The following is a 21,024-nucleotide window of genomic DNA, read 5'->3' on the forward strand; positions in this document are numbered from 1 at the left end:
ACAAATCCCAGGTGAGTTAAAAGGTAATTTTTTTTTCACAAGTTAAACTTTTAGAAGGAAATATAGGTAAAGATCTTTATGATCTCAAGGTAGTGAGGATTTTCTTAAGGGGGAAAAAAACATAATCCAGAAAAAAACTCTCCTACATTGATATTTAATATCGCTTTTATATTGTGTGCATGTATTAATATGTAACAAGGAATACCACCATCATGTATAACTATAATGCACCAATAAAATGGAAAAAATATATAAATAAGTAAATTCAGACTGAAAAATATATGTATATGTGAATGTGGGCGATGATCCTAAATATTAAGAAGGAAGTCTCAGGGATGTATGATTTCCTTCAAGGGAAAAAAAAAAAGCCAACAGATTCTCCTTAGATTAGAAAACAATCAGAATGCACTAGCAGAGGATATATCAGAAGTAGGTACAGGGTGGGAATGGAGGCAAAGGAACTCAGTCTCCACCCAGAAGCCACGGGAGGGCAGAGCCCAGAGTTCCCAGACAGAAATCCCTGTCCAAGGCCAAAATATGAAGCAGGATGGACACTTTACAAGCATCCCTGGACTCTGCATCCACCAGCACCCACCAAGCTCTTTCCTCTTCCTGGAAGCCCTCCACTCCAGCTGTTCTCCTTCTCTCTCCCTCCGCTACCTGCCATCTCTCTCCTAAGATAATGTTGCTGCCCCTGCTGGGGAGCAATGGCCCTGGGCTGCTCTCTGACCAGCTCCCACTGCCCTCTTTCCTAAGCTGAGAGCACCAATGTCCTCACCCCTCACCCGTCCCCAGCCCTCAACTACTGACCTCATGAGGCCGAGGAACACACCAGTACCTTCAGGGCATTAGACTGGCGGACAAGGGAGGGATCAGGGTTGGGGTCACTCTGACCCAGCCAGAGAGAAGCTACATGATGCCCCATCCTCCCCATTAGACTAGCAGCTCTAATGGCCAGGAGGCATCTTCCCCAGAATGAAAGCTTCCTGGGGGTCATTTTGTGACTAAGGGCCAGAGCCCCTTTTTCAGCTGGGTTCTCAGGCCAGCCGAGGGAAGGCTAATGGAGTAAAGCCAGTTGACCTCCAGCACAAGTGAGGGTGAACATTCGAGGTGAAGTCGCAGCCTTGAAGACAGGCTGGTCCCAGGGGACAGGAGGCTGGGATCATAGGCTGTTCTGAACTATGTGGAAACAAAGAGGATACACTCCCAAGGTGTGCTGGATTTTGTTCTCAGAGACTAATCCCATTAGCAAGGTACAGAACACATAAGCTCCTCCCTGCCTGCTGGCAAGGCTTCCCCAGCTGCCTCCCATGACAGCGAGCAGGCCATGACCTCACCTCTCCCCAGGGCCCGGGGCCTTTATTACCCCAGTGTCCCGTACATCAGCCCACAGGCACCCCATCACCTCCTCCTCTGAAAGATGAAGTCCCTCTGTAAGTCGAGAGTAGGTGCCTCCCTACCCTTCCCCCCAGCTCCCCGCCCCACCTTCCTTCTCCCACCTTCTGCTAAACCTTTACTTTTCCATTGTCAGGTACAGCACTGACACACTGTTCTGGAACTATAATTACCTCTTCAGGCTTTGTTTACAGATTTATTAGGGACAACTGAAAACCAAAACACAGTGTTTACAGAATGGTATAATTACAGTATGGCAACACAATTATTATTTACTACAGAGCACAAAGTTGCTAAGATGACACTTCTTTATCTAATGGCTCAGAGTCACACTCTCTGGTCTCTTTCAGGATAATATTCTAGGGTCAGGATCAAATATATTCTTGTTATTCCTTTCTGCTATAGACTGAATATTTGTGCTCCCCCTAAAAATTCACATGTCAAAACCTAATCCCCAATAAGATAGTATTTGTAATGAAATCTTTGGAAAGAGATTTGGTCATACAATGGAGACCTTGTGAATAAGGGCAGAGAGCTCCTTCACCCCTCCCACTATGTCAGAGCCCAGCAAAAAGCCAGTCAGCCATATATGAACCGGAAAGCAGACCCTTACCAGACACTGAGGCTGCTAGCACGTTGATCTTGTAGAAGCCTCTGGAACTGTAAGAAATAAACTTACATTGAGGCTACCCAATATATGGTATTTTTTTAAACAGCCTGAATGAACTAAAACGGCTAAGATTTTCTAACTCTCATTTCCTCAAAATCATTCTACATTTTAATGCACTTTCTTCCTGGATCATGACTTTATTTTCATTTTCTGTTTTATTTGAACTCTCCAATTCCTTTGGGGAATTCTTTAAGAAAAGAAATCTATGGTTTTTATGTCACTATGTAATATAAAGTTGCATATATCACTATATAAGGTCATATATATTACCAAATAATATAACCGAAGATTCTTATTCTAGTACATGAAATTTTTTTCCACCAAAATCAACTTTTCTGGAAACCTTATGTTGAATATTTTTGAGAATGCAGTTTTCTTCTGGTTCCTGCATTATCTCCTTTCCATCTAGGACCATTGATTTTTCAACATGTTGTTTTAGTCTTCCTCTTCCATACTGTGAGTATTCTTCATATTATGGTGATCTTATTTCCTTAGGAATGAATGAAAGGTTAAGTTAATTTTTCTAAGTAACTTTTTTTTTAAGCCAAGGATTGAACCCAGGGGCACTTAGCCACTAAGCCACATCCCTAATCTTTTTTAATTTTTTTTTTTTTTTTAAATTTTAAGATAGGGTCTTGCTAAGTTGCTTAAGTCCTCACTAAATTGCTAAGGCTAGACTCAAACTTGTGATCCTCCTTGCCTCAGCCTCCTGACCTTCTGGGATTACAGGCACGTGCCTCTGTTCCCAACTCTAAGTTGCTCTTAAATTGATGGAGGTTTCCTGCACTGCTGTGAACATGTATGTTTTCCCAACTGGTTTCTCCCCTGCACAGGAGAGTTACCTAGAAGTACCATCTATACGGCATGGCAAGCCTCACTTGTGAATGGATCAACAGGAAACCAGCTGTTTGTTGTTGAACTAGTAAGGTTTTACTCTGAAATGACAAGAAAGAAACTTGGAACTTTCAGCTCCACCTTCCCACCCATCCTTTACAGAGAGAGAAAGAGCTGAAGACTGAGTTAACAATTGTTCATACCTACATAATGAAGCCTCCATAAAATATGGGGTTCAGAAAGTTTCCAGGTTGGGGAAAGCATCCTTGAGTCAGAAAGGTAGCACACATAAACTTCATGGGGACAGAATCTCCTGCCCTTGGGACCATTCCATCTTTCATCTGAGTGTACCTCCGTATCCTTCACCCCATCCTTTATGATGAATCAGTAAGCATCAGTGTTTCCCGTCACTCTGTGAGCTGCCGTAGCAAATTACCAAACATAAGGAGAGGGTTTAGAGAACCCACAATTGTACTCCAAAGCATTTGGAGTGCAGGTGAGTCAGGAGCCCACTACTCACAGTTGGCATCTGAATTGTCAGCATCTTGTGGGACTAAGCCCTTAACCTGTGGAATCTCGTACTTACTCCAGGTAGATAGTGTCAGAATTGAATCAAATTGTGGGGCACCCAGATGGTGTTTGGGCAGTTGGACAACTGATTGGGGACGGAGCATCACAAATACACTGTCAGAAGTGAGGTATTGTGTGAGCAGAGAGAAAGAGTATTTTTTCCTGTATGTTCTCTTTTTATAAATTTTGCCTGCTTTGCAGTGAGCATTTCTGATCTACATATTCGTGTATCTTTTTCAGCCTGGAAACTTTCTATGTTATAGTTACTTCTGCTCTATTTATGCTGAACCCTTCACAGGAGCAGCTATAACCATAGCAGACAGTGCTGTGCTTTAGGGTCTAGATGCAGAAACACCTCCACCAAGCTCTGTGATCTCCTACCTCAGCCTACCGAGCCACTGGGATTACACCACCACGCCCCATTTGGCTGCTTCTTAATCTTCCTAAACCTGGTTGCTCTTGTGGGGAAAAAAGGGTACTAATACCTTGCAAGGATTAAGTGTGATGTTTGTGAAGTGGTTAATACATGACTGGTACCTGAAAACTTATCAGGTTGCAAGGTACCTAGAGTTTTACTTTCCTGTTCAAAATAAAACAGAAGAATAAGGAGGAGGAAGAGCAAAGAAAAAACTCTTTTATGATTATAACTTCATATGTGCTTCATCTTAATTTCTTCTTGATACTTAATCCACCATGGTTGGAATAATTGTTTTTAATTTTTCTCTCTGTCAAGAGTTATGTTCCTACTCAGTTCAGTGGCATACACCTGTAATCCCAAAGCTCGGAAGCTGAGGCAAGAGGATCACAGGTTCAAAGCCAGCCTCAGCAACTTAGTGAGGCCCTAAGCAACTCAGCAAGACCCTGTTTCAAAATAAATATTAAAAAGGTCTGGGGATGTGGCTCAGTGGTTAAGCACCCCTGGGTTCAATCCCTGATGGGGAAAAAAAAAAAAGAATGATGTTCCCAGTCACACAGGAGCCTGAAGAAGGAAGCTCCCAAGTTCAAGATCAGCATGGGTGACTTACCAAGACCTTGTCTCAAAATAAAATAAAAAAAGTCTGGTGATATAGCTCAATGGTAGAGTGCCCCTGGATTCAATACCCAATATCAAAAGAAAGAGAAAGAAAGAAAGAAAAAAAAGAAAGAAAGAAAGAAAGAAAGAAAGAAAGGAAGGAAGGAAGAAAGAGAGAGAGAGAGAAAGAAAGGAAGAAAGAGAGAGAGAGAGAGAAAGAAAGAAAGAAAGAAAGAAAGAAAGAAAGAAAGAAAGAAAGAAAGAAAGGAAGGAAGGAAGGAAGGAAGGAAGGAAGAAAGAGAAAGAAGAAAGGAAGGAAGGAAGGAAGGAAGGAAGGAAGGAAGGAAGGAAGGAAGGAAGGAAGGAAGGAAGGAAGGAAAGAAAAGAAAAAAAAAGAAAGAATGTTAAGATGTTGTGACCCTTCACATAATCCATTTTGTGCAATGCAAATAATTTCATCCTCTAAATTGTGCAATGGCTGGGCATGGTGGCCACATCTGTAATCCCAGCAACTCAGGAGGCTGAGGCAGGAGGATCACAAGTTTGAGGCCAGTTGTAGCAATAAAAAATTAAAAAGTCTGGGAATGGGTTCAGTAATTAAGTGCCCTGGGTTCAGTAATTAAGTGCCCTGGGTTCAATCCCCAGTACCAATACACACACACACACACACACACACACACACACACACACACACACATACGCACCATGAAGATTTGTGAATTCTAACGTTAATCATATCTACTAATATAACAGGGTAATTCACATGGTAGATACTATAGCTGTAGAGAAAGTTGTTTAAGATTCGTTATTATTGGATTTTACTGTTGTTATTATTACTGGATTTTTTTTGTTATTGTTTAGGGGGTTCTGGAGAACCTGGGACTGTTTCTTTTTCGTTCTTCACACCCAAAAGGAACCCTGCACCAACCTCATCCATGCTGATCACCCAGGCATGCTGTGAGTAACATCTGGGAAGCTTAAAAGTCAGTCCGAGCAACTACTGTTATTGCTACAATGACATGCCATTTTTTCTCTCTTGCAACTACTTCCTGCCCTATTGTTCTTTGGGAACTGTATTCTCTTATTAGATAAAGGAAGATGGAAAGAGCAGGGAGTTCAGAGCCCTGGCTGCCTCATGTTAATAGGAAGAAAAACATAAAAATCAAATCAAATCAAATAGACCACAAAGAATTGTCCATTGAAGAAATGGAGGTATAGAGCACTTGCCTAGCATCCCCAGCACCACCAAAAGAAAAAAGAAAAAGAAAAAGATGGTAGGGTTGATAATAACCCTGGTAACTCTGTAAAACAGGGACACTCCTTCTTTGCCTACGTGAGAGGAAGAAAGAGAGGACTACCCTTCTAAGCACCCATGCCCAGCGAGGTGTCAGGCCTCCATCTTGCATGTAGGCTGTTGGAGGAGGAGGCTTCCACACAGGTGGAGGGATGGGAGGTTTCATGGTTGGTGACATGTCCAAGTCCAGTGCCACCCTCCTGCTGGGGTGCTCTCTGCTCCTGCCTTGTCTGACACCCCATATAAACTCTCTGGCTTAGAAAAGAATTGTATATGCTTCCAAATCTTTATTAGCTTGCATCTTTGCAAACCCTGCCTGGGTTTTTTTTTTTAAAGTGTCAAAAAATAAATAAAATAAAATAGTGCCAAAATTGCAATGCCCATATTTTTTTTCTGTTCCTGCATTAAGCACCTCCACTAAAGCTGCAATGAGTCGGGTCTGTGCCTGGATAGTGAGAGGCTCCAGGAGTGGCTCAGTGAAGCCCAGAGGAGAATCAGAACACAAAGGGAGGGGCTGGGGTTATGTCTCAGTGGTAGAACCCCAGCCTAGCACGTGTGAGATACTGGGTTTGAGCCTCAGCACCACATAAAAATAAATAAATAAAAACTAAAGGTATTATGTCCATCTACAACTAAAGATATACATTTTTAAAAAAAAATTTTTTTTAAACCACAAAGGGACCCCCATCCCCTATCTGTAAGCCCTCCCAGAAGCAGACCTTTTAGGACAACAGTTCTCAAAGCGTGTCCCCCAGAACCATAGCACCTGAGAAGTTGCTACATATACAAATTCTCAGTCCAGCAGTCTTGCTGTATTAGGAAACTCTGGGAGTGGGGCCCAATGATTTGTATTTTAACAAGTAGTTTGGATGATTCCAATGCATGCTCAAGTCTGGGGACTACTGCTCAGAAGCCAGTGTCCTCCCACATTTTCACAGGCTGCAGAAACTGTTCAAAGACATAAGAGTGGGGCATTGCCCCTTGGGCTTTCATTTCCTTGTGTTCAGTGCCCATCGGACTGGATAGTATAAAGATGTTGTCTTTCTCCCGCTCTTCATGAGCCATTTCACAAGAATTTGTGGTTTCAGGGGCCATGGCCAGGTACCTGTTAAACTAGAAGCTCTCACTTAAGTTTCACAGCAGCTTTGTGGGATGGTAATACTATCCCTGTAATGTACAAGGCTGCTCCCCCGACCTTTCCAGTGCAGCCATTATCCCCACCCAACCACTTGTCAATCTGTGAACATCCTAGCTAGCTATTGGTTCATCAGTCAGCTTGCAAGTATCCTTCTCCGTTATTGGTCCCCTGTTAGCCCGGCAGAATTCAACTGCTTCATGGTAGCTACCCGCCATCTTTTCTCTCTTGCTTTCTCTCCCCCTGACTCACTTTCTTTCTCCTCGCTTTCCACTCTCTCTAGCATGCGCCCTTTCTCTTTCCTTTCTCTTTTTCTCTCATTTTCTCTCTTACCCTGCAGAGAGACACTCTGTTTGCTTAATAAACTCCCTTATGTGATTTCCCATGTCTGGCATGGTTTTCGTGGGATTCCTTACAATCCCCATATTTTAGGTGAAGAAACTAAGTCTCAAAAAAGTACCTGCTTTTCTAAGTCTAAGTCCAACTCCCTACCTCCTGCAATGCCATACTACCTAGCAGGTCTACCCCCTCACCTGGATGTGCATCTGAGACCTGCCACCAGCCCTGAGCCATGCACACCAGCACCTCACTTTTCTGAGTGTCTGTTTCCTCACCTGAAAAATAGGGGTAACTGGGTGAAGTGGCACACATCTGTAATTCTAGATAATTGGGAGGCCGAGGCAGGAGAACCACAAGTTCAAAACCAGCCTCAGCAAATTAGTGAGGCCCTAAGCAACTTAGCAAGATCCTATCTCTAAATAAACAATAAAAAGGGCCGGGAATGTGGCTCAGTGGTTAAGCAACCCTGGTACCAAATTAAAAAAAAAAAAAATCAAAGGAAAGGAAAAGAAAAATAGAGGTAAACCTGACTTGACCTGCCCAACCTAGCTACAGAGTCATTTTAAGAAACAAGAGGGGAAAGAGGACATTAACAGAGTGTTAATTTCTTATCCTCAGTTGCATAAGCATGTGGCAGGGAGAGGGGGCATGAGTGTACACAGAAAACAGAAACCCAAAGTGTGGGTGGTCATCAAGGGTCATGTGCCATGACAGGGTTTGAAGGGGGGTTCCTAAAGGAATATCTTAGTCAGGACTCCGCTGGCTGAGAAGAATAAGCTTGTCTCAACTAAGAGTAGCTTCAGGAAAGACAAAAGAAAGAAAGAGAAAGAGAGAGAGAGGGAGGGAAGGAAGGAAGGAAGGAGAGAGGAAGGGAGGAGAGGAAGGAAGGAAGGAAGGAAGGAAGGAAGGAAGGAAGGAAGGGAGGGAGGGAGGGAGGAAGGAAGGAAGGAAGGGAGGGAGGGAGGAAGGAACTGAGAAACACAGGGTTAAGTGCCAAGATTCAAATGATGTCACCTGGTTTCTAGACGGATGGATGAATCCATAAATCTCTCTGTCTTTTTTGGAAGATCTCAGATGAATCCATAGATCTCTCTTTTTTGGAAGATCTCACTCTCTGCACCTTAAGAGGCCTTCCTCCATGAGGGACAGGCAGTCCCTGGCTTGTCATCCACATGTAGCAATCCCAGAGGAAGTTTCCTGTTGCGGAGGGGGAGTCCCACGTCCCACAGGGATGAGGCAGATGAGGCGAAGCATTTCTGTCAGAGGACAATGGTACCACCAATCAGTTAATTACTAATAAACTTATCTAATAAATAAACACAAGAGCCAATACTCTTTTCAAGGAAGGGAATGTAACAGATCGGGCCATACCAGATCTGGCCTCCCACAACAAAATGGAGAACCCCACCTTCACCTTTACTTATAGTTACACAGGTAAAGGGGCCCAGACCAGGAGGGGCTTCTTCTGTGAGGAACAGGGTGGGATGGAGTTAGGGAAGCCATTTGCTTAGAGAATTAGCATCTCCACAGGCAGTGAGCCACTCCATACAGGGTCACCTACTCCCTGGCAATCTGGAACAGTCTCTCATGACTGCCAGTTCCTGGGAGTCAGACCTCTGTATCCCACGACTCAGTCACGCCTGATTCTGCTAGACATGCCTGGCTCCCACACAGTTTCCTTCCCCTAGCTTCCTTCCCCCAGGAAAGAACTCTGACTGGCCCAATTCAGGTCATATGCCCACTCCTTCAGCAATCACTGTAGCCAGATGACAACATCCACAATATTTGGATCCAAGGCTTGGAGAAAAGAGTACTCTGACACTTCATTTATGTACAATTGGTATTTATTTCAAAACATCCAGAGAACTCATGTTCCTCAGAACATTCCAGAAGTCAAGCTGGAGGATGTTTGCTGTACAGTCTCCCCAGTTTTCCCTAGTGTTCTTGGTCCTGTCTTACTGAAACTCCAGCAGTTACTTGACATGGTTCTAAAATCACATTTAGGAAACCACATCACCTGGACCAACCTTCAGGTTAGCTATGAATGCCTTCTTGCTCTTTCACCCATGTAGGTAAAAGCACCTTGCAAAGAGTCAGCCACTATCTGTCAATTGCCTCCTGTGTTACAAGGCTCAGAGCAGTGCAAACAAGAGGCTTGGCCAGGGCCCATAGCACAAGGGAACAGGGTTCTTGGGTCAGCTAGATGTGCATCATGTGTTCACACTGTGGAAAATACAAGTAAGGCAGTTTAATTGCGAGTACCACCAGAACAACATGGAAATGGGGAAAATGGTTCCACAAGGAACGCCGATGAGGTATCAGAATGGGGAAGAGATACTAGTCAGACATATACAAATGAAAATGAATGCAGGAATGATACCAAGGACCAACTAGTGAGACCAGGGCAAAGGGCAGGTAGCTGATTATCAACGAAAAGGAAATGGATAGATAACATTCCCCATCACCTCCGGAGGAGGGGAAAGATCACACTTTACAACACAAGCAATTACCCCCAGAAGGCTCTCTTTCTATGTTTTGGTCAGCTTTTGGTCATGTAGGTGAGAAGAAAGGAAACCTAAAATCTATAAAGGGACACGACACCCCACTCCCTCAAGTACCAGCTCTGGACCCCTTCTCTTTGGAGGAGTCTCTCTCTCTCTCTCTCTCTCTCTCTCTCTCTCTCTCTCTCTCTCTCTCTCTCTCTCTCTCTCTCTCTCCCTCTTTCTGTTCTGTTTCTTAAATAAAATTTACATTTTGCTCTTGCCTCGGTGTTTCTTTGGTGTTTACTCTTCAACACCAGGGGAACAAAAACCTGATCCTGATTTTCAAGACCTGTGTGAGATGGGGGCTCATTCAGGATTGTCACTGAGGTAAGTTCCCACACATTTTTCTGAGGTGTGTCTTTCTGCCTTTTTCTTTCTTTCTAGAGGATATAATGGACACCTGTTGGTGTCCATTTAATTATATAATTAAATGCAGTTAGTGCAAGCCACCATTCTACAAGACTCAGGTGACAGGATTCATGGCCCAGGTGGTTCCTAATCACCTGTCCTGCGGGTCAGGCAGGTTGGGTTCTGCCAAAGCTGTTTCTCACTGTCCTATCCAGGCTCAGAGTGTGTCTGGCATCAGTATATAGTGTCCCTAATCCCAGTTTGCCTTTAGATGCATGGAGAGGAACAAAGGGTTGAAACAACCGTGAGATTCTGGCTATGGCACTCCCCAGTGAACCTCAAAGATTTCTTCCCTGACCTCCTCTCCCAACAGGGTATCTTATGTTGACTAGCCCATCAAGCAGTGCTGTGCAAAAGCCCCAGTAACACATACACCTTTGTATGAGCCATACTGCAGCCTCCCAGACTTTCTCCTCCTGAGCACTCCCCTCCCGTTGATGATCAGACTCTATGAGAGAGGAACATTTTACATGGAGTGGTTCGTAAGGAAAAGCCTGGTTTCCTTTTGTTCACACATTAAACGTTTACAAGCCTGCAGGGATTCTCCCCATTGTTCTTTCTGTGCTCCTGTGTGCTCCACTAGCTTCTTTGACTGCAAAAAGGGAGATTTATACCCACAACCTTTCCATTCACCTTTAGCTTAGATTCCTTGGGGAAAGGGGTGTTAAATATTCAGCAACCACTAGATGTCCTCCTCACCCTCTGGAGATTCCTTTGGCCCGTGGCAAGTGTGAACTATGCCAGCCTTTATAATGTTCTTCTGCTGCCAAACATGGTCTCAATAACAAGCTTTTCAATAGAGAATCATGGCCATCAGAGACAAATGTAAATTTTAATGCCATTCTACAGTTTAGTCTGTTCTCTAAAAAGGAAGGAAATAACTCAAGGTTCTTTTGTGCAGGCCTAAGAACTTAGACTTTATTTTAAAAACCCAAATGTAAATTAGATTCAACTATGATCCTCAATTCTAAGTGAGACCAAATCCTCTCCCCCACCCCCAGAATCTCATTAACTAATGGTAGGCTCATAGATAGATCAGGATTCATTACAAAAAAAGAGTCCCATGTTCTCCCAGGGATTACAAGTCACACAGTAAGGGTGGATAATCCAGAGGCTTGCATCTTTTTCATGGCGACCCATGAAAAATCACAGAGGTTATGGCCACACTGGTGAGGCAACAGCTAAATCCAAAGGTGCATTGAAGGAGGGGCAGAAACCGCTCACCACTAGAGGCTCCAGGAGCTAGAGATTCCAATATTAGGGAGACATTCCCTAACCAAAGAAACAGGGGCTCAGTGCTTCTGTTCCCTTTCATTTGGTTCATTTTTTTGTTCAGAGGGGAACCTCATCCTCAAGTATTAATAGGAGATGATGTCTCATAATTTTCTGCATCCAAACCTGGCCTGACTAACAACTGGGGGAATGAAAAATGGTCTCCAGAGGAAACATAAACTATAATACCACACCTTAAGAGATTGATTTTACAAAAGAAAATGGTTAAGATGTCCTATAAATGAGATTTGGCCTCTCAAGCCCAGAACAGTAGCTTCCCTTACTTCTTAGCTTCTGCCAGATCTCTTTCTCCAAGGCTTGCATCTGAAAGGTAAATGGCATAGGCAATTATCCAATTTTGGTTTGAGACGAAAGAAAAAAAGGTGTCAATTTTAAGTTCAAGCTGTGGTGGGACCTAACCTGCTCTTACACCCTACCACCCTGCTTTCTTAACAAGTTCCTCCCTAAACACTACAGCACAGGGAGGAAAATGGAAGATCTCATATACAAGTATTCTTTACCTTGAGAATCTTTACCTGAGGATTTTAGGACTCTCATATTCTTTCAAAATCTGTAATGACTCACAGTCTAAGCCAAAAGTGCACTCTGATCTGATACAGATGTTCTTCATGATCCTTTACTAGAGTAATTATGGCCATATCATTTTATATTAGAAACCTTGTTTTTCAAATTTCTGTATTTTGAGCTCATGGTTTCATGATGAATTCACATTTTATCCTGTGCATCTCAATTTTTTTAATATTTTTCCATTTAAAAAAAAAAACAAAGTATTCCATCTTACTAAAGTGGAGTAATTTGTCTAAATTCAGAAGTTTCATGAAGATCGTTTCAAAATGTGAATTTAAAAAGGAATCGACAACTAGGAAAAGAGACATAAGAAGGTTTTAGGCATGGAAATATATTTTAGTATGAAAGTAGAAGGAAAAAGAAATGTTTCTAGATGAGAAAGTCTTGTGTGGTAAAATAAAAAGTTATACAATGTCTAAATACGTTGCAGAAGGTTTGTGTGTATTAAGTTGACTATAATTGGTACAATCAGTAAAGCTATTCAGTAAAGTTTTTCAAAAGTTTTTCCTAAGGTCAAATATTCATATACTTGGGGCTGGGGAGATAGCTCAGTCGGTAGAGTGCTTGCCTTGCAAGCACAAGGCCCTGGGTTCGATCCCCAGCACCCCCAAAAAAAAAAAAATTCATATACTGATATGTACAAAACTTCAATCTTCTATGTGTTAAAGTAACAAAAATTTCCAAAAACATTAATCTACTCTTATCCAACAAGGTAATTTCTCGTGTCTGTTAAGTTTTATTCTTTAGAGAAATTAGTCTTAAAGGAATTAGGGTTTGTACAACTCTGGTTAAGCAACAGCTGTTATTTTTAAAGTATTACACTATACTACAAATTCTGAATTTTTCTTTAAAAGCTAAACTTAGTTAATATAAGAACATCAGTGTGACTGTGGTGCTGTTACTGGCTTCTTTGTTGACTAGATTTTTTTTTAATATTTTTTAGTTGTAGATGGACACAGTATCTTTATTTTATTTATTTATTTTTATATGGTGCTGAAGATCGAACCCAGTGCCTCACATGTGCAAGGCAAGCACTCTACCACTGAGCCACAATCCCAGCCCCTAGACTAGATGTATTTAAATCTTCCAAGTATACAAGTCTTTAAAATATAAGGTTTACAAAGTCCAAATGTTCTGATATGCAGATGGTGACTCACAATGGGGGGTGGTTCACAGGATTGGACAGGAGGGAATAAAGGGAAGGAAGGGGAATGGGAATGGAAAAGATTGTAGAATGAATCAGACATAACTACTCTGTTAATTTCACTTTAAATTTTTCTCGTAAACTTTAAAATTATTGTCTATTAGTACCTTACAGAAATACAGCTTCTAATATAACAACCAGAGTTAATTTGAGATAATAGACTATCACCCTTAAAATAGAATATAAGACTGACTTCCAGCGCTAATACTGACCCAAATTTTTAAAAAGGGGTAAATAACCATAAAGTTATAGACATTAAAGTTAAAGCCCAGTACTCCTATTTTAAGACTGGTGAAACTGGCTTGTTGCATGTTTAAAACTAAAACTTGGAGACTAAAGTTAAGAAAGTAAAAGGGCCATGAAAAAATATCAATATTTGACTCTTGCCCTCTGAAGTCAGCTCAAATCCAGGGAACAAGGGGACTTCTCTAAGGGCTTTGCAACTCTAAGTCAAATGACCTCCCAATTAGGGGGACCAATGAGATCCTGGAGAACAGAAAGCCAACAAATGCACATGCTGCAAAAAGGAGGGTCATTGGAGGAAAGTATCACTGATTCTTCCAAGGGAATCCACATAGTCAACAAGACTCTGACCTATCCTGGCAGATGAAACTAAAGGAACTAAGAGGCTTCTCCCAATTTCCCAAGAGTGACCTGCCCTCCCGAAGAAACTCAGTCAACTCTTTTTTTTTTTTTTTTTTGTGGTACTGGGGATCGAACTCAGGGCCTTGTGCTTGCAAGGCAAGCACTCTACCAGCTGAGCTATCTCCCCAGCCCCTCAGTCAACTCTTAACAATAGATAGGTACAAAGTCAATTTGACCAATTTGGGTGTTTGTTTGTTTGTTTGTTTGTTTGCAGGATATAGAAGTCAATTTAATAGACATTAATAATTTCATATATATTTGGACTCTTGCATAACTCATTAAAATCACAGACCAGCATTAAATATGGGCACATGGATATTCCATGAACACCAATGGATTTGACAAAGTGTGTTTGCACTGGTTTATGGTAACCACTTTACTTTGTGTGAATCTTTAAATAATCCAAATCTTTCGTCTCCTGGAGAAGGGTTTTCTCTTTTTGAATTTTCTCCATATGATTTTTTTCTAGATGTTTTCCAGCTGCCATTTGTTCTTTCAGTTGTTCAATAGCTTTCAGTTTCTTCTTTAGGTTCTTAATTTTTTTGTCTACTTCAGGATCACCAGAAGTTGACTGAGAGTCAGCGTTTCATGATGTGCTCTGTGGAGCAGGAGTAGATGCCAAATCTGGACTCTGGTCATTTTTTTGCTTCCTGCTTAGCAGCTTTCTTAGCTTCATGCTTCCTTTGATTTTTAAGGGCTGTTTTTGATAATGGCTTATCATGTCCTGGTTGTGGTTTCATATTCTGAAGTAGTTCTTCTTCATGCAGCTTGGAATTAGTGATTGGTTTATTTCTTAAAGCTGAGATCTGTAAGGTATTGCAACTTTAGGTTCCTCACTGGGCACTTCCCTTGGAACTGCTTAGTAAGTTATTCTTTCTGCTGGAAATATTCTATTCAGAAATGGCTGCCAAAATCCCTGCCACAATTCTGCATTTGATGGCACATCAAATAGAGACAGTGTAGTGCCAAATCTTGTACCCATTATTAACATGTAACCTGGGAACACATGTGGCTGTTAAAATATTCTCATCATCTAGGCACCAAGTAAAATATGTACAATCAGAAGCCATGTGTTTAGAAACAAGTTTGTAGTTTTTTAATATCCCACACTTTCATTTGTCCCCTCAGATTTCCAAATCCAGCTAGGACTAATATATATCCATGAGGGCTGAAATAGGCTGCGTGGCAAGGCCCAGTCCCAAATCAAACACTGGATTACATTTCAAGTGGAAAATCGTTGCCTTGGCAGGCATAAAATTATAAACAGCACAAAACTTGGTCAAGCTAGAATTCTAGAATTCCACAGTTCATCATAAACAGGGGCCTTTTTTTTTTTTTTTTTTTTTTGTAACTGCACTGCAGTGCTCTCTCCATTCGTTGCAATGTAGTGCAATTTGTTCTCCATAGTATAAAGCTCCTGTCTTGTCAACATCTGTACTATCACCAACACATCAGTAGCTTTTTTTAATCCATAGTACTGTAACTTTATCAGCTTTTAAGAGACTTTTATTGTCTAAAGCTGCTTGAAGTCCAGCAAAGTTGGGATACTGATACAATCTAACAAAGGGGCACCTTTATTTCCTGGAACATAACAGCCACCTTATAAAGTTGTGGCCCAGGTGATAAACAAATTTTTTGCAAATGTAATTTATTTATAATTGTGTCAAAATTGTCTTCAAAGAAGTGAACTTCATTGTTAACATTTCGGGCACGAATAACTCATTTTCTGACAAGGATGGACACCAATTTTGCATTGTTTTCTGTATGAAAGATTTCAAACATGTCCCAGTTTCCACCTCATAAAGCTGCAGGTTGGAAATACAGCTGTGCCATCTTGAGAAGTTTTCTCCATTGCCCCAGGCAAATATGGTTCCCTCCTTACTAAAGTTGTAGACTTTCCATTTTCCCCATATTCCCTTGGAAACACTGTGCTTTCTGTAAAATGTGGTGGCCCATTCACCTTCTGATCCTAGGACTATCAACAGAGGCATGGATAGCACCATCTTGTCCCAGAAAAAGGGACCAGTTTGGTCTAAACTCTTAGCAAAAACTTTATAATTAAAGTACAGCCACACCTGGGCATTTAAAAGAAAAAAACAATAGTTCTTTTAATGTAACTTAAGATGTACACTTGTGCCCCCATCAAGAGTAAGACCAGAGGCTATAAAAGAGGAATTCTTAGACAGGATTACCTGATAACTATCGAAAGACTATCAGAGTCAGAAGGATTTTTAGTCAATTTAAGACCTACAAATTGTCCTAACCTCCTACATAGGCAGACTTGATCTATTTACTAGCCCTGAGTGACAGAAATAAAGGAATCTCTACCAAACACAGAATATATGCCAACAGAAAGATATTTTACAAAAAGAAGATGGCATTAGATATCTTAGCTACGTCTTATGAAAGCATGTTACATTATAAAAACTAAGTGTTGTGTTTATATTCCTGATAACTCTGGAAATGTAACTAATATCCTTAAAGATTTACATTCCCTGAAGGAACTTTGGATGGTGTAGAGGAAAAAGGGGTGAGAGGGGGTGGGGGACATAAAGATAATAGAATGAAACAGACAGTATTACCCTATGTATTGTATGATTACATGAATGGTGTGAATCCACATTGTGTACAACCATAGAAAGGAAAAGTTGTACCCCATTTGTATACAATGAATCAAATGCAGTCTGTAAAAATAAAAAAGATTTTTAATTAAAAAAAAAAAAAAGATTTACATTCCCAAATAGAGGCCATGTCCTCACTGGCCTTGTTATGGGAACAACTTCTTAGCTCTCCAACCTCCTGGTGAAAGATTACTGGTTTCTGTCATCATCATGATATTCATTGACATGTTCCAGATGCTATGACATTTATTTTGTATGAATCACATTTCAGTACTCATGTCTTTTTGTCTCTCTCATAGAAGCACCCACATCTCAGATGACTTTACAGCCCGTTCTTTCTGAACTAGACTTTTACCATGGACCCCTTGACTGACCCAAAACACTCCTAAAAGGGAAACCCAAACTGCTTGCCCCACATCAGCCCCCTCTCAGTCTGAAGCAGCCAGAGCAGTCATTCATTTCCCTTTACAGCAGTAAGAGAAGGGGGAATGAGACCAGGGCCAAGGACACATAGCTAATTATTAAAGAAAAGGCAATGGACAGAGAACACTCCCCTTCACCCAGTTGCCAACACCTCCAGAGGAGGAGAAGGATCGCACTTTCCAACACAAGCGATCATCCCCTGTAAGACTCTCTTCCCACCTCTTGATCACCTTTTGGTCATGTACGCAATGGCTCTGGACCTCTTCCTCTCTGGAGGACTCTCTCTCTGTTTCTATCTCTGTCTCTCTCTCTCTCTTTCTCTCCATCCCTCCCTCCCTCTGTACTGTTTCTCAAAGGAAATTTACTTCTTGCTCTTGCTGCTGTGATGCGTTTGAAATAAATCACCTGCTCAGTCTTGAAGCAAGACATGGAACTTTATTCTCCATGGCAGATTGAAAGGGCAGCAAGCAAGTCATCTCTGCAACCTTTGACCCTTTGTAGAAGGTAGGGTACATTTTAAAGCTAAAAACCACAAGATACCAATAAGCCAAAACCATAGCAAAGTGTGTCAGAATGACCCAAGTTAAGGTTTAGAACACTGCCCAAGAGAAATGGGAATTAAAAAAAGAGAATATCTTACATTGTAGAAGAATAACAGGGGCTGGAGCTATAGCTCAATGGCGGAGCACTTGTCTAGCATGTGTGAAGCACTGAGTTCAATTCTCAGCAGCACTACATAAAAAATAAATAAAACGAAGGTTTAAAAAATAATAATAACACTTTTTTAAGCCCTTATACATTGCCAAACAGTGTGTGCTTAGCAAGAGGTGAGTTACATAGGCAGGGTTTTCACATAGGAGAAACATTTCTTATATGAAATGAAGTCTCAGGGTGAAATGGAGTTTGTCTGGTCAAGGCACAAACAGTTTGGCCCATAACATCGCCTCAGTGTTTCTTGGGTGTTTAACCTTCAACACCAAGGGAACAAGGGCCCAATCCTGATTTTCAAGAACAGTATCACTAGCAGCCAGAACCCTTCTCAAGGCACGTGGAGCTCACCGAGTCCTTTCACACCCATCATCTGGTCCCAGTTGACTCACCCACTTCAGGCAGCTGGTCTCCTAATCAGCTCCATGAATGTTTCCACTTCCACCACAGGGTGGGGAGTCTATGAAATTTTTTGCCAGAGAATCCAAGGAGCACATGAGTCAGCTCCCAGACCAAGGTCCAGATCCCTATTGCAGGTTGACCCTGAAGATGTGGGGCTGACTGTGAAGATAGGAAAGAGGAGAGGAAAGAAACTGGACTTGGGCTCAGAGTACCCAGGAACCTGCCCACCAGTGCAGCGCCCCAGAGGCCAGGTCCAGAGCTGAGCTTGTTCTCCTGGAACACACAGAATGAGACGCTGATGTGCAAGACTGAGTTGTGTCCTCAAGATGGGCCAAGGACCACGCCTTACGGGATCTGATGGAGACTGGGAGATGCTCATCTCTGGCTTTATCCTCCAACAACTGCCCCACCCAGGACTGGAAACTAACTTCTCCCAGACTGAATTCCTCACGCCATGGCTCCCAGCTCCCACCCACCCTCCACTCCTGATGATTCCAGCCAAGCCAAGAAGCCTAGGCAGACCAGTGCCTCCCGAACTCACCCCTCACCCCCGCTGCTGGCGCAGCTAACCCTGGCCTCTGAGAAGAGCAGTGATACTAACAACAGTGGCACTGCCGGGGTGAAGTATCTCCTGAGGGCAAATGCTCTTCTACATTACCTCATTTGCCTTAATCCTACATGGATTCTATCATCATCCCTATTTCAGAGATGAGATAATTTGGAAAGAGAACAAGTAAATTTCCCAAGGGCACGCAGCCAAGAAACAAGACAGCCAGGATTCAAACCCTAATCTGTACTGAGGATCCAGAGCTGGGTTCCCCTCGCTGCTCCCCTGCCGGCCTCCTTTCTCACCCAGGAAACCTCCTGGAACAGATCACAACCTCAGAGCTGGTAATTCTAAATCCAGCCAACCAGGCACAGTGACACACGCCTGTCATCCCAACTACTCAGGAGACTGAGGCAGGAGGATCTCAAGTTTGAGACCAGCCTGGCAAACCCTATCTCAAAAAATTTTTTAAATAATTAAAAAATTAAAAGGGCTGGCCTCAGTGCTCCTGAGTTTAATTCCCAGTTATTGGGGGCAGGGAGAGTAAATCCATCCATTCACTTATCCTTTCTATAAATCCCTATGTAACAGGATGCTAAAACAGAGCACTTTTACTGTCTCTATTTTTGCTGTGACTCCAAAGCTGAGGGATGTTAAATTTCTACACATTCTGAAGAAAAGTTCTTGACCAGCTATAGAGAATTTTCTAGGCCGGAGGTAATAAAGTCCGGTGACTTTATCCCCCATATCAAGGGAAGGAAAGGCTGAGATTGTTCAAACACAGGCATGGCTTCCTCCCTCCAAAGCAAGGAACACAAGGAGCTTCCCTTCCCCTCTACACAGGTGAAAGAAACTTTAAGAGAACCCATTGGAGGGCTTGGACTGTGTCCTGTGGAACTGGAGATGCAAGAAATGGCTCCTGATGCACATCTAAAACATTCTGGACATGAAAGGCTACCAGCTCCAAAGCACGTGAGGAGAGACAGCTTGAGAGGTGAACTGCACTTCCATCTGACATCCAGCAATTGTGAGGGTCCCATGCCAGACATGAATCCCCGCAAAAGGGGACCTGCCTATAGGACTCTAAGACCCCCAGCAGAGTCTATGTGGAGACTTCTGCAGGAATGCAGGGGTAGGAGGCTAAGTAATCAATTGAAGGAGGCAATGTTCACATCAGGAGGTCACAAATAGGGGAGCTTAAGGAACCCACAAAAGTCACTCCAACTGAGGGAGTCAGCATTTGTATGTCCACCACCCAAGGAGGACTCCAAGGTCAGTTTTTTTGTTTGTTTCATTTTTTGTTTCTTAGTTTGTTTGTTTTTGTTCTGGGGATGGAACCTAGGGCCTCATGCATGGTAGGCAAGAGGTCTACCACTGAGCTATATCCCCATGTCCTTCAAGACCAAATTATAAATGCTCCTTGTGACCCCTAGTATCTCCACTCCCTCTCCCTTAGAAGTGCCAGGGTGAAGGGGAAGGAGGGTTGCAAGGACAGAGAAGAGACTGCCCACACACCCCAGCCCCCCGGCAAGGTGAGCACCAGCCGGGGCAAAGAGGCACTTTGACTGAGATGGGACCCCACTTTTTACTATCTGAAAATCGAGACCTCTGAGTGACTAGATAGGCTATCAGCAGACTGATAGTGGTAGAGCACCAACTACCATGCACAAAGCCCTGGATTCAATTCCCAGCACCACCAAGGAAGGAAGGAAGGAAGGCTATGGGACCACCAATATTTCATACAGGGATAAAGAATGGTGGCTGAAAGTGGGTTTATTGGAGAGCATTTGTCCATAAAGTCCAGGGTATTCAATAAGCTGGTTGTGATTAATAGGTACCCATTGTATGCCAGGCACAGTGCTAGGCATGAGGGACACATCAGCAAACACAGCATCTAGGGGTCCACAGCATTTAGGGGTCCTCAGAATGATTGGGCACTATTTTTCTGCAATGCTGGGGATTGAACCCAGGGACCTGTGCTTATAAGGCAAGCACTTTACCAACTGAGCTATCTCCCCAGCCCAACACTCATTATTTCTGAGCTGATGATTCACAGACACTCTCACTTGGGGCTGCAGCCTCAGAAACTCACCTATTGGGCCTAATCTCATATACTCCATCTCCCCATCTCAAAGCTGAGCTCATGCTGGGTGTGTTGTTGCATGCCTGCGATCCCAGCAATTTTGGAGGCTGATGTATGATGATCACAAATTTAAGGCCAGCCTGGTCAATTTAGCAAGACCCTGTCTAAAAAAAAAAAAAAAAAAAAAAGGGACTGGGGATGTAGCTTAGTGGTAGAATGTACCCATAGGTTCTATCTCAAGTATAAAAATTAAATTTAATTTAATGAAAAACTAAGCTCATCTTCCAAAATTTGTATGAGTCAGAGCACTACATAAAAACATCTTTTGCGC

General features: G+C 42.5%; 1 pseudogene across 1 annotated transcript; it reads right to left on the reverse strand.

The window, feature by feature from the left end:
- Nucleotides 1-1,511: 1,511 nt before the first annotated feature.
- LOC306670575 (eukaryotic translation initiation factor 2A-like) lies at nt 1,512-16,026 on the reverse strand (annotated as a pseudogene). The gene is made up of 2 exons (XR_013766970.1): nt 14,285-16,026; nt 1,512-2,555 (listed from the first exon to the last, which is right to left on the reverse strand). The product of XR_013766970.1 is annotated as a eukaryotic translation initiation factor 2A-like (transcript).
- Nucleotides 16,027-21,024: the final 4,998 nt, after the last annotated feature.

The sequence above is a fragment of the Sciurus vulgaris genome (assembly GCF_902686455.1).
Source record: "Sciurus vulgaris genome assembly, chromosome: 1".
Lineage (NCBI taxonomy): Eukaryota > Metazoa > Chordata > Mammalia > Rodentia > Sciuridae > Sciurus > Sciurus vulgaris.